Source organism: Phyllostomus hastatus, unplaced genomic scaffold (genome assembly GCF_019186645.2).
Source record: "Phyllostomus hastatus isolate PE091 unplaced genomic scaffold, TTU_PhHast_1.1 phas_contig_86, whole genome shotgun sequence".
Taxonomy (NCBI): Eukaryota; Metazoa; Chordata; class Mammalia; order Chiroptera; family Phyllostomidae; genus Phyllostomus; species Phyllostomus hastatus.
The window spans coordinates 27,197,837-27,211,492 of record NW_025333977.1 but is presented as its reverse complement, the minus strand read 5'-3'; the positions used below and the strand labels follow the sequence as shown (position 1 = coordinate 27,211,492).

Genomic DNA, 13,656 nt, shown 5'->3' with positions numbered 1-13,656 from the left:
ACGTCTTTAGCGTAAATCTACTGAGAAGTTTGGGTTGTGCAGACTGAAAACTGACTCAGGATAACACCCGAAACGAACCTTCCCCTCAGCTGACAGAGTGCTCTGGTGAAAGGTGGTTTCCTAGCCAACTGCCTACGTCAGGGTTTTTCTAAGTGTGGTTGGAAGAGCGGCCCCCTCAGAGCAACCTGGAATGTTTGCTAAAAATCAGAGCAGCCTGTCCTCAGACCGGCTGAATCAGACTCTCCACGGCAGGACCCAACACTCTGCCCTGCCAAAAGCTCCACAGGCAGATCCTAGGACAACTGGAGACACAGTTGGATGAGGAGTTCTTAAACTTTTCTGTTCCTAGAATCATCTGGACCTTAACCCAATGAAAGCAGAATATCTGTGGAGTGGGCTTGGGCATCTATAGTTTGTGACACTCACCAGGTGATCCCAATGGGCCACCAAACTTGAGAACCAGTGTCCCAGCCCCACTGGCTCCCTTAACGTTCCACAGAGAAGAACAGGCTCCATCCATTTCAACAGAAAAGGAGACTTTTTCCCTCTCCTTGATCTAAGTAGGCATCTGCATTTAACAATTAAGCAGCCCATATTGTCTTTTTGTCTAATCCACCCTCCAAGGTCCAGACCTTGGACTTCATGATGCAAACTTGATCCATTAATAGAACAGACAGTGCGTGTGTGCACAGCACGCATGTGCCAGCACCATGTGGAGAACCAGAGGAGAGGAGTTGAAAAATACAGTCCAACAAGCTACAATATAAAAAATGCTAACATTCAGGCTGTCCAAGGGGCTCTGGGGATGCAGGAAGGGATACCCAGCCGGAATTGGTTGTACCCGTGGAAGGCTGGGAGGGAAAGTCTCTGCAAAGGCTTCTCGGAGGAGGCCCTTGTGCGGAGTGCAGGACGAATGGAAGTTAGGCTCCCAGAGAAGGAAGAAGCGGTGGCCAGCTGAGCAGATGCCCAATGCAAAGGCACGGCCATACCTGAGTTTTTTGTAATGTCTGGCACAGGATGTGACTGCAAAGTGTCCCTGGCCTGAAAGATCACTCGGCCACGCTACCAGTCCCTTAAGGGCCCAGAATAATCATTGTTCTGGCCTACAGATTCTCAATCCAGCTGCAAGTTAGAATCACGTGAAATATTTTAAATTAAGTCCAGGCCTCACCCCTAGACATTTTGATTCAATGAGACACTGGTGACTCTGTGTTTAAACAAGTTCCTTGTGTGATTCTAGGAGGTTGAGAGTCACAGGTGGAGTCTTCGTAAACAGAAACTGGCCTTGACCAGGGGCTACATGGACGTTACTAGTTGGCAAGAGTAGGCTGAGGCTGGAGGCTGCAGGCTGCACACCCCAGCTCTCCCACCTCCCTGCCCAGGCATGTGGTCACTGCATTGCCTTCAGTGGGGTGAAACCTCAGCTGCAGTGTTCCCAGGAGAGCCGCTCACCTTGCACAAACGGGGTTGAGTGATCCCTGGCCTCTCCCAGATGCTTAAGTTGCCACTCCCGAATTCCTACATTCCTGCATTCCTGGGAGCATTTCTACAAGCACACCCTCGTTTCTGACGAGAGGAAGGCCTGTACTGACAGTGGGGGAAAGCCCCCGAGTACAGTAGATCCTCGATGTATCCCCAAGGCATGCATGCGAGTACTTGTCAAGAGCCAAAATGCATAAATTCTGCCACGGCACATGATAAAATTTCCCCCATTAAATTCAGTGAAATGAACTAAAATACTGCAATCAAGTGCTTAATGAATATAATGGAATATGTAAAGAGGAATGGAAGTAGTAAACGAGCAAGAGAGGGATGCTGGGCAGTCGACTAAGTTTACACACCAGCTGGGCGACTCCTGGGCCACCGAGAGCAGACAGCATGTGATTCAAATCTGTGCTCCAACAGAAGAACAAATTGCTACAGGTCATAAATCTTCTGGGTCATCTGCAAATAGCTGAAACCAGGAATGTTAAATCCGTAAATGCCAAGGGTGCGTTCATATATCAAAATGAACATTTGTGCAGACAACACGAGTCCGAGTGAGAGAAATGTGCTGTTGCATTTATGTGTAAATAGGATAGATAAAAATCTATCCACTGAATCTATGAAACAATATTTCTACAGGCCCCCCCCATTTTTCTAAGTCAGAGATGGATATAATAAAGAGATTTTTCTGAATTAATATTGGGGCAAATGATTTGGGAGAAAAAATTCTGAGTCATAAATGTATTTATAAAGAAGGGCTCCGAAGAGGATAAAGGGGGAAAAGCTACAAACAAAACACAAAAACAAAAAACCATGATGCTGACAGGAAGTGCTAAGGCTGGAACGAGGGACCTGTATCTGAAGAAGGCGTGAGGTTCAGTTCACACAGCAATGAGGTGCACATGAGGTCACATTGGAACAGCCAGCCTGGGAAGCCCATGGCTGCCCTGCAGACTGCCCAGGGGCCATCCAAGGGTGCGTCTGGAGACGAAGGGCAGAAGTCCCAGACAAGTCAAAATGAAGAGGCAGGCAGCGTCCTCCTAAAAAGACACCAAGGCAGTTACATAAACATCTAAAAGATTATAGAATTCACCCCTGGGAGGATGAGAGGGGAAGAAAAAGATCTCAGGGGAAATTTTAACTTTTAAGTGACTGAATTATAAACCTGAACTTGCTGAGAAAATTCTGAGTTGGATTGAGTTTACTTGGAAATGACTAAATTCAAAACTTTCTGCTGAGTCAGAAATTACATTTATTGTAAGAAGATCAAGAAGACAGTTTTACACATCCGAGTAAGTAATTGGAAACTACAGAGCGGTCTCTCAGGCTTTGTTTATTCTCTCCTCCTCACATGGGCACCATCCCTCCTTCACTGAGGTCAGGACAAAAGCAGCGGCCACTCCCTGAGGTCGCCTTCCAAAGCCACTGAAGTGGGAGGTGGCCAAGCCAAGGGCACCAGCAGAGGCAGGTGTATCTGTTCATTTGTTCACTCACATATTCCACAACTATTTGCTTTGTGCTCCACACCCTGGAATTCTGGATCACGGAGCCAAGGGGAAGTGTGAGAAGCCAAGAAAAACTACACCAGATATTTCTTCAGGGAGACTGCCCCCATTACAAACTTTCTTAACAAAGAGGGGTGTGTGTGTGTGTGTGTGTGTGTGTGTGTGTGTCTGTGTCTGTGTGTCTGTGTGTGTGTGTTTTAAATTATAAAACCCAGTAAAGACGGTCTTACACTGGTTCGACTTAAACTTTTTTGACTTTACAATGGTGCCAAAATGGTACGCGTTTACTAGAAACCATACTTCAAATTTTGAAATTTGATCTTTTGTATGTATAAGCAATACAGTGCTCCCCTGGAATGCTGGGCAGTGACGGTGAGATGGCTGGGCCAACTGTAGGCTAAATGTAAGTGTCTGACCATGTTTAAAGTGGTCCAGGCTAGGCTAGATGTTCAGTAGGCAAGGTGTATTAAATGCATTTTTTACTTAATGGTAATTTCAATTTACAGTGGGTTTTTCTGGAAGTAATCACATTGTGAGCCAGGGAGCATCAGCACTGCCATTGTGCCAGCGAAACAAGCACATACCTACCCGGCATTGAGAGTAAAATGTGAACTTAGGCTGCTTTTCTGAAGGCAGTTAGATGCTATGCACCAAAAGTCTTTAAAATGTGAATCTTCTTAACCAGAAATTCCAGTTTTAGAATTTACTTATGGCAGTCATTTTTATTTCTTTACTTACTTATTTTGAATTTATTGGGGTTACATTGGTTAATAAAATTACATAGGTCTAAGGTATACAGTTCTACAATAGATCACCCGTACACTGCATTGCAAGACAGTAATTTAATGAGTGCAGTGTCATGTTTAAGAGCGTCTCCTTTGTGTCAACAGAACCTGAGTACCTAAGTCCTAAGTCCTAATACCATTTACTAAGTGAATGAAACTTTGGACAAATTACTGAACGTGAACTTCAACTTCCCAGGATGTTAAATGAGGGTTGTGGTAAGAACTATCACAGAAGGTTGCTGTGAGGATAAAATGAGCTCAGGCATGTAAACGCTCAGCACCGGCACACCTGGCAAGACGTGCGAGGTCAATAGACGTTGCTGCTGTCCTTGATCCACACTGTGTTCTCTGCATAAAGATGACGGCACACGGGTGGTCACCACACCATTGTCTGAAAAAGGGAAAAGCTAAAATGCAATAAAAATATCTAATAATAAATGGTTCATAAATTTTGACACATCCATGAAATGACTATTATGTTGTCCCTTAAAAATGCTATGGAAATGTATCTATTGCTATAGAAAAATGTTCACAATGTGTTTGTGAGCCAAAGAAGCAGATTTACAAATGAGCACACACAGCATGAGCCACTTTTTCTTTATGTATGCATATATCTGCAAAGAAAAATATATTGAAACATATACAGACTCTAAGATATTAAGATGGTTGTCTCTAGGAGAATTATAGATTTTTTTAACTTGTATTATCTTTGGCTTTTATATTGAATCTGTATTGTGCTTACAATAAGCAAAAAGAAAAAAAAATCATGGTAAGGTCAGTTTTAAAGTGCAAAATCTCCTTGGGAAATCATAGGTAAATTTCATCAGATGATTATGAAAAATCAAGATGATTCCTCACATAAGAACTTAAACTAATAATGTACAGGGGTGAGGGGAATAGAAAATCATTGCTGTGAAGACCCACCAATGGTGCTAAAACTTACGGGTCAAAGTCCAAGGAGAATGTTTGTATAGTCTCAAAAAACCTCCCTCAAGCTAATTATTACTCACCAAGGGTGAGATAGCACCTTTACAATGAAGATGTCTGGACTAAGGTTATTACCGTTACCAGCAAAGAGACACATCAACATCATGGACCCCCTGAAATGATGCCCTATATGAGAAGAATACCTTTGTGGTATTCTTGCCCCCAAAAAGCAGAACTTTCATCTCACCATGAAAATACATCCTACAAATTCAAATTGAATGACAGTCTATAAAATACTGACAAGTTATCCTCAAGAGTTTCAAGATCATGAAAGACAAGAAAAGTCCAAGAAACTGTCACAGATTAGAAAAGACAAAGAAGACATGACACTAAGTGTCATGTGATGTCCTAGATTGGGTCCTACAGCAACTAAAGGACACTGCTGGAGGAACTGGGGAAATGCCAATAAAGTCAGCAGATAAGCTTATAAAATTGTCCCACTATTAATTTCTTAGCTTCAATTATTGTAAGTGGTTGTGATAGACATAGCATTAAAGGAAACCGAACAGAAAGTATATGAGAACTCTCTATTATTTTTGTAATTTTTCTATGTCTAAAATTATTTCAAAATAAAAAGTTTAAACACAAAGCCAGACTGAACAGGCCTAGATAATTAGAGTTAGGCATTATTAGTGAAGTCCTCAAGATGGCCCAGCCAGGAATGGTCTCCATCCTACATCTCTTTCTCATCCTAGAATAGAAAATATTGCTTTTACAACTCGTTAGGTTAAAACAAACTTGGGAGAACATAGCATGTCACTTTCTAGCATATAACCACAGAGAACACTCACAGATATTATCAAAATTCCACACTTCTCTTTTGAATTGTCACTCTTCAAAAGCCATAATTTCCCCACTGCAATTCATTACTACAATTTTTTAAAATCTCAATAACTTTTTTCATGTCATATCTGTGAGTCAACAAAAATTAAAGGTCAAAGTCCTTTGAATTTTAAATATCCAAAATGTATCTTTATAGTTGCCTATTTCTTTTGTTTGCCCTTTTAAAATTAGATATGAAATGTTTGTTTTGTCAATGCTTACTAAATTGGTATCTGATACACAATGAAAATCACCAATCTAGACAGGCTAATAGACCTCATGCCTCCTAAGGGAACAGATGTTTACTCTTATTTCAAGTCTCTTGGCAAGTAAAACAAGTAGCAACTACAAACGCAACTAAATTTTTTGGAGTCTGCTATGTTTACATGTATTGTCTCACTGATCTTCACAAAAACCTTCTAAATGGATATTATACCATCTCCATTTTACAGTTAGCAAAACTGAGGCTTAAGAAAGTAAATTAATTTTTTCAACATCACAGAATAAGTGGCAGAATTGGGCCCCAGTTGTCAGATACTCTGGGATTTATCATTTGTTTGTTTTCAATACTCTTGTGAATATTCTATGATGAATACCACAGGTGTTAGAGGTCTACCTAGAAACTTCTGTAAATCCCAAACTGCTGATTTAGGAAGGGATGTCTATTGCACATAGCAGCCTGCTAGCATAGTTCATCCTTTCCACCTTTAGTTAGCACAGGCTAACTAAAAATACGTAGATCTGATTAGAACAGGGCAAACAAAAACTATACCATAGAAATCAATTTAAGGACCAAATGGGAGCTTGCTTATCTAGAATTTCTCCCTAGCTACATAGAGATTGATTTTATATTTTAATATGCAGATTTCCAGTTGACTTAAGATGAACACTAGATTACCTAATCACTGTAATTCCACATGTTGAGACTTTTACTATAGTGAATATATGACCTTCTTATGTGTACTCTTTCCTCTCCTCTATCATCCTGTATACACCTGCCAGATTAATCTTCTTAAAGTTTAATATTTTTTGCAAGAATGGTACAAAAAACTATCTTACACTCTTTATGTCTCCCAATTGTTAATTTTGCCTCATTTTCTTTAACATTGATAGTGTCAGTCCCTCCTCTCTTTACACACACACACACACACACACACACACACACTTTTATTTCTAAACCATTTAAAAGTAAGTTATTTAAATCAGGTACTGTTACCCTTGAACATTTCAGTCTGCATTTCCAAAAGACAAAAATATTGTAGTACATAACCACAGAAGAGTTATCAATCTGGAAATTCAACATTGTTAGACTATTTTTTCTTTTTGTTTATTATTGTTCTATTACAGTTGTCCCAATCCTTCCCCACCCTTCCATTGCTCTCCCCTTGCCTCACCCCCCTGAGTCAGTGCGCACCCTATTGTCCATTACCATGGGTCCTTTATATATGTTCCTTGACCAGAATCTTCCCTTTCTTTCCCCCATTATCTCTCTCCTCTGGTCACTGTCAGTTTGTTCTTTATTTCCATGTCTCTGGTTCTATTTTGCTCATTTATTTTGTTCATTAGGTTCCACTCATAAGTGAGATCATATAGTATTTGTCTTTCACTGCCTGGCTTATTTCACTCAGCATAATATTCTCCAGTTCCATCTGTGCTGTTGCAAAGGGTAGAAGTTCCTTCTTTCTTTCTGCTTTGTAGTATTCCACTGTGTAAATGTACCATAGTTTTTTTTATCCATTCATTTACTGATGGGCACTTAGGCTGTCTCCAGCACTCAGCTATTGAAAAAACACTGCTATGAATATTGGAGAGCATAGGTTTTTTTAATTGTTGTTTCACCAGATCAAAAGGCAGCTCCATCTTTAGTTTTTTGAGGAAATTCCATACTGTTTTCCACAATGGCTGTACCAGTCGGTATTCCTACCAACAGTGCACTAAGGTTCCCTTTTCTCCACATCCTTGCCAGCACTTGTTGTTTGTTGATTTGTTAATGATGTCCATTCTGATTGGTGTGAAGCAGTATCTTGTTGTGATTTTAATATGCATCTCTCTGGTGGCTAGTGATGTTTGTTGAGCATCCTTTCATATATCTATGGGCCCTCTGTATGTCCCCCTTGGAAAAGCATCTGTTCAGGCCCTTCCCATTTTTCAATTGGGCTGTTTGTCTTCCTGGTGTTGTTGTATGAGTTCTTTATATATTTTGGAGATCAAATCCTTGTGTAAGGTATTATTGGTAAATACGCTTTCCCATATAGTTGGGAAAGCATATCACTTTTCATTTTGCCAATTTTTTTAGGCATGCAGAAGCTTTTTAATTTGATGTAGTCCCATTTGTTTATCCTTTCCTTTGTAACCTTTGACCTGGAAGATATATTGGTGAAGATACTGCTGTGTGGAATCTTCTTAAAGTTTTCATTACTTCATTCCTCAGCTGAAAAACCTTAAATGGCTCCATACTGCCTTTGAAATATTGTCTAAATTCCTCACCACCCTGGCTCCAACCCCTCTTTCCAATAAAATTTTACCATCAGTTAGGATAATTTCTGTAACAACTAGCAGAAATCCCAACTCAAACCAACATAAATGAAAAACATACTTATTTTCTCATATAACTAAAAGGACTGAAATAAGATGGGCTTTGAGGTAACTTAATCTAGTGGTTCTGATTCCATGACCCTAGGATTCTCTCTTTCTCTATTTCTGTTTCTGTTTCTCTTTCTCTCTTTCCCTCTCTCTCCCCACCCCCACACTTGTCAAACATTCTGTACTCAAGCCAAATGAAAACATGACTCCTTGCTCTCTCACTTTGTCATGGAAAATCTTCCCCACCATCTCTACCCTTTCTTCAAGGCCCACATCTTCTATGGCCAATCCCTGTCTTTCCCCACCCAGAGCTTTGCTCCCTCTCTCTGTAAGTCCGTGGTGATTTATGTCTGTATCTTTGGCCCTTGCTAAAATATCCACTTACATCCATGTTCCACCTGCTGTACTACACAATAGGCTCCTTGAGGGCTGAGTCCAAGTCCAACCCCTTTCTCTGTCCCCATTTCCTGACTACTCCTTTGTACATAGGCTCTCAATAAATGAGCCAATCCATCCACAAGTCAACCTAATGTCAAAATCTGCAAAGTTACTAATCCCAAGGCAACATTTTCTCCCTCTTATTTGGTGATCTTCAGGGCCTAACACAAATAAGAAAAGCTTTTTTTATTTCTTAATTAAACATGCCATTCTCATCAAATAGTAAAGAGAACTGCTTTTTTAAAAATATCAAATTTAAGAAAATTCCTAAACCTTGAGCTGAAAACAGCCAGAGGACACTCATGTTTACAGGAGTTGTTTTCTGCAGAAAAAGAACTTGGAACAGAAGCACTGTTCCAAAGTCTAAAGCCATTCCAGGACCTGGGCTAAGCCTACCTCATGCTAGTGATGCTTCCTCTGTGTTCCCTTCTTACCTGCACATTATCCTTACCTAGTGAGACACGAGACAAAAAAAAAACAAAAAAACAAAAAAAAAAACAGCCATCTCTGCATCACTCATTCTCTAAACCCATTCAGAGGTGTGAAGCTAACCTTCTCTAAGATTTACCTGCCCAGGAGTCAAGTCCAAAAGAAGCACTCCAGAGAGAGTGTGGCTTAGGGGAAATTACATAGTAAACTCTGGCTCCCAAGCCACCTCCTTACCCAATATCTTTAACCATGTAAGCTACATTGGAGCCTATATTATCTCAAGCAAATTGGGCAGCAGTTTTGTTGTTGTGGTTTATTTGTTTACATATTTATTTACTTATGTTTAGTTAATAACAGCAGCAAAGAAGCCAGCAAAAGGCAACATGATGCCTCTTTGCCTAAAGTGCTATGTGGGAGAGAATGAAAGTTTGCTTTGGTATAGGAGGAGGTCAGTTGTCTGGCTTTGGGATTCATTCAGTCTCTCATCCTAAAATATTTAATGAGTGTCTGTTAGGTACTATTTTAATTATGAGCTTCTAACTTCCTTGGGGCCAGCTGCAAAAGCCAGCTCTTTCTTCTGCCTAAGCCACCTCCCTCATCCATGGCTTAAGGGCTCAAGGTGAGCAGCTTTCATGAATGTTCTGCCTGAAGCCACAGTACAGATGTGACCAAGCCTCACTAAAGGCCGATGTTGTGTCAGACCAGCTGGCCATGTCCCGTGGATTGCTAAATGAGAGGGCTGCAGGGGTGTTTACCATCTCTTTAAACTGAAAAAAAGGCTTGCAACTAAAGCTTTGCAACAAAAACCTCAGTGTAGAGCATGGGGCAGAGCAGCTCTTCAGCAATGCTGAGCTGGAGTGACCACCCTGGCTCTGATGGTGATGGACAGTGGCTCAGAAAGGCAACTGCTAATGAAGAGACTGTTCTCCTCCATCATTCATTCATCTTTCAGGTATTGATTCATTCATCCAACAAACATTTATTGAGAACCTTCCACTTGAAAGATTCTCTACTCCTAAAGATATAACAGTCAAGGAGACGGACACACACACACAAATAATTACCATGTTTTAAAATCAGCACCATGATAGAAATAAGTGCAGAGTGAGGAAGCAGAGAAATGAAATGGCAAACTGCCTGGAGAGTCAGAGATGGTTCAGAGAGGAAGTAACCTGGGATCAAGGAAGGATGAAAATATCAGAGATGTCCTGACCCACCAGCTGTTCCCAAGCATCCAAGGTAAATGTATGAGCAGGAATGTGAGTAGTTTCACTTTAAATACAGGAAGAGTTGGAAAAGGACAGGTCAGGACTTTTCAGCTAAATATGGGGATAAAATCATTGCATGAAGACAACCCAAGTTACTAATCATTGTTTTACTGACAATAACAACTTCTTTCCCAGGGCCCTTCTATGCTCTTCAGTTCCCTATTGTTTGTGGGTAAATACCCACCTGCTATTTCACAGTACTTCTGCTTAATTGGCAATCAGCTGTCTCTAGGAAATAAGATATTATGTTCAAGTGTAACTATTTTTTCCACCCCCATCTTATCACTGAGAAAAAGACTGAGTAGAGAAAATATAGTCTTAAAATAGATAGCTTCTTTAAAAAATAAAAACAGCAATATGATATAAAGTTAGTGCTGAGAATTCTGTTTTCTAAGGTGTCAGCTCAAGGTGGGCAAAGACTATATGATGTTGATTCTCTTTCCCAAAGCAACTAGAGCAGACCTATTCAAATGTTAGTGATCACTTCAAAATCAAATTAAAGAATTATATGCTGCCTGAATAGCCCCTCTTGAGAGTCCTTTTTATCTGAAAACTTTATGGCCCTTGGAACTTTTGAGGCTCTTCAATATAAAATTTCCATAGTCTCAGAGCTGGGTTTCTGGGTCAGCTGGATGCTGCCTCACTGCTCAGCAGAGTGGGCTAGACATGCCGGAGAGCAGGAGCACTTTGGAAAAAGAGTGCCACGCACATGTGATTGGATACACATGGGAATAAGACCACCCTGACTGGTAAAGGAAGAAAAACAAAAACATCAAGATATACCTGGTCAAAGGGCAGCCCGAAGAGATAGAGAAACGCCTCATCCAAAGAATAAATAGTGCAATTCCAGGTGCCTCGGTTCATGGAGTGGACAAGATTTGCCTGGGAGGAGTGATACTGTTGTGTCTAGCCTCCTAAGTGAATCCTACTTCTACAGTCCCTAGCTCTATTTCTTTGTTAGCATTCATGTTAGCAAATAAAACAAATTGTTAATTTTTTTCATCTGGAGAATGTTAAGATTGTGATACAGGAATAAAAACACAGTGTCTTACAGATGTAGCAGATGAAGGCCCAAAGTTCAATAGCCTCCTTATAGTCTCAGAGAACTCAGCACTGTAAGAGGCTTCATGGAAACGTTTTCAGACTGGAGATGGAAACTCCCCTACAGGCGGTGCCCATCCAGGGCATTTCTCTGAACTTGAGAGGGGGTGACAAGAAATGCTTTGTAGGAGCGTGTATGCGTTCCCTCCAGGTCATCATAAAAATTAAAATAAATCATAACATTTTGGAATTCAAAACATCTAATACAGTTCAACTCCTTCTTTTCACAGGTGAGGAAGACAAGGCCTCAGGGAAAACAGTGACTTCACTGAAGTAAGGCAACTACCAAAGCAAATGAAAAAGCCAAAACTTACCTCGAGTCATCTCATTCCAACTTCAAACTCCTCTTCAACTAAAAAGAAAAAAAAAAGATAATAAGCAATAATAAGAAAAACAAAATCTCTACTTTTACAAAGCTAAACTAATCTACATTCCCAGACTATCATGCTCCTTAGTGAGTACCATTTGTCTGCTTCCTACTACGGGAAGTTAGGCTTCTTTTCATGACTCTAATGGGAGCCTGTAGCTCTAGCTTTTCAGAAACAGTTTCATATTCAATGCATTCTTATTCTTCTTGGTTTTACCAGTTCATTAGATAAACTAGAAAATACCTTTCTTCTCCTAAGAAAAATCTCTCTGAGATTGCAGCTTGGTGCTTAGGAAGCACGACGAAGAAAGAGCAGGAATACAAGTCAATCAGAAGACAACCAGACCTCTAACAGAATTCTCTGAGCCCATGTTCATGTGCACATATGCTCCCCTGCACTACGGCAGCCCCATGTTTGCTCTGGGTTTCGACCTGCTTTCATATCCTGGCACCTGCTTCTGGGCCTCTGCATTCATGGGAGCCTGAACTGGTTGAACACAGTGGAGGCTGTCATCCAGCTGCATCCATTATCCCTAGCATGTGCCTAGTTTCCTCTCAGCCACCTTCCTCACCTCTTACTTACTGCCACAGACTTCCGGTTACTACCCCTAGTCACTACTTCTAACCTGTCCTAGGATTTGAGGGACAATCAAGGACCTACAGCAGAGGTCCATATATATGTAGGATTTCCTAGAACAGTTAATTTTTTTAATTGACTCACCACATTTTTATTTTGTTCAATAAGTATATGTTTAAAAGCTACTAATCTATTAGCATCATTACTTTTAATAAATGATCATTTTTGCAGGTTCTGGGTTTTTTAATAATTTGTATTTCAACTCAAAAAGACTAAGAAAGGCATGTCACTGTTATTTCAAATTAGCTTGTCAACAGACTTAACACATTGTTCTTCATTTTCTTATGTCTCACAACTGTGTGAAATTTTTATCACGGGCCTGCATCTGAGAACAACAGCCCTAGAGATCAGAGGTCAAATATCTTCAAGAACCAGGCCAGTAACAAATCACTGGATCAGCACAGAGGGCCAGGATGTGGGGTGAGGAGAGTGAGGTGTTGGCCTTGGATGTAAAACTTAGGGGGATACAAAAAATAAATTGTCATCAAGATAAATAATATTTTAATAAAGCAAAATCAATGTACCAATCTATCTATTTTGAGCAAAATCTTCTATAAAGACAGGATCAGTGTTATGCTGACTTTTCCTCATGCCACAACTCTAACATGGCTCTGCTCTTACCAAAAGCATGAATGCAACCCATAGTGGGAATAGTGGAACTTAGAGAGCACATGACTGGAAAGCAGTCCCATTCATTATATTGTACAATGCTGTGTTCACTGAACACAGGGGGCTCACATGCCATCTCTGGCCCTGGTGCAGTCTACCAATTCATAAATATCAAGTGTCTCAAAAGAGGAGTTACTCTTAGTGCCCCTCTCAGGAATATTGATAGGTCAAGGCAGACTAACCAGAGATTTCTTTACAAAATAAACTGGTAAACTTCATGCAGAATGAAGAGGTACATTGGAATTGAAAAACTCAAGTCTGAAAATTCTCCAAACGAAGAGGGAAATAGGGCTGTCCCTTAAATGCTGCTGTGGGTGCCAAATGGAGAAGGTATCCATCCTGAGGAGATAAAGGGTCAAAGCCCATGAGCTCAGTCTAGGGACCCTAGTTGGATGTCAGCAAGAGGAGTCAGTGTCTTATAGTGGCATCCTGATTCTCTTCTTATGCCTGAGGGGAAAAAAGAGAGGCAAATAAAAAGGGTGAAATATATCTCCCTGAAAGGGTCTGAGCTGAGACTGTAAAGCCATTCTGTGGTCTAATCTTAATGGGTCATACTTATTGAGCACTCCCAATGCTCAGC

The 13,656-nt window shown here is 40.6% G+C and overlaps 1 long non-coding RNA gene across 1 annotated transcript; it reads right to left on the bottom strand.

Moving 5' to 3' along the window:
• Window positions 1-2,331: 2,331 nt before the first annotated feature.
• Window positions 2,332-11,755, bottom strand: LOC123827331. The gene is made up of 3 exons (XR_006787217.1): window positions 11,718-11,755; window positions 4,065-4,166; window positions 2,332-2,525 (listed from the first exon to the last, which is right to left on the bottom strand). It is a non-coding gene; the product is annotated as an uncharacterized LOC123827331 (long non-coding RNA).
• Between the last annotated feature and the right edge of the window lie 1,901 nt (window positions 11,756-13,656).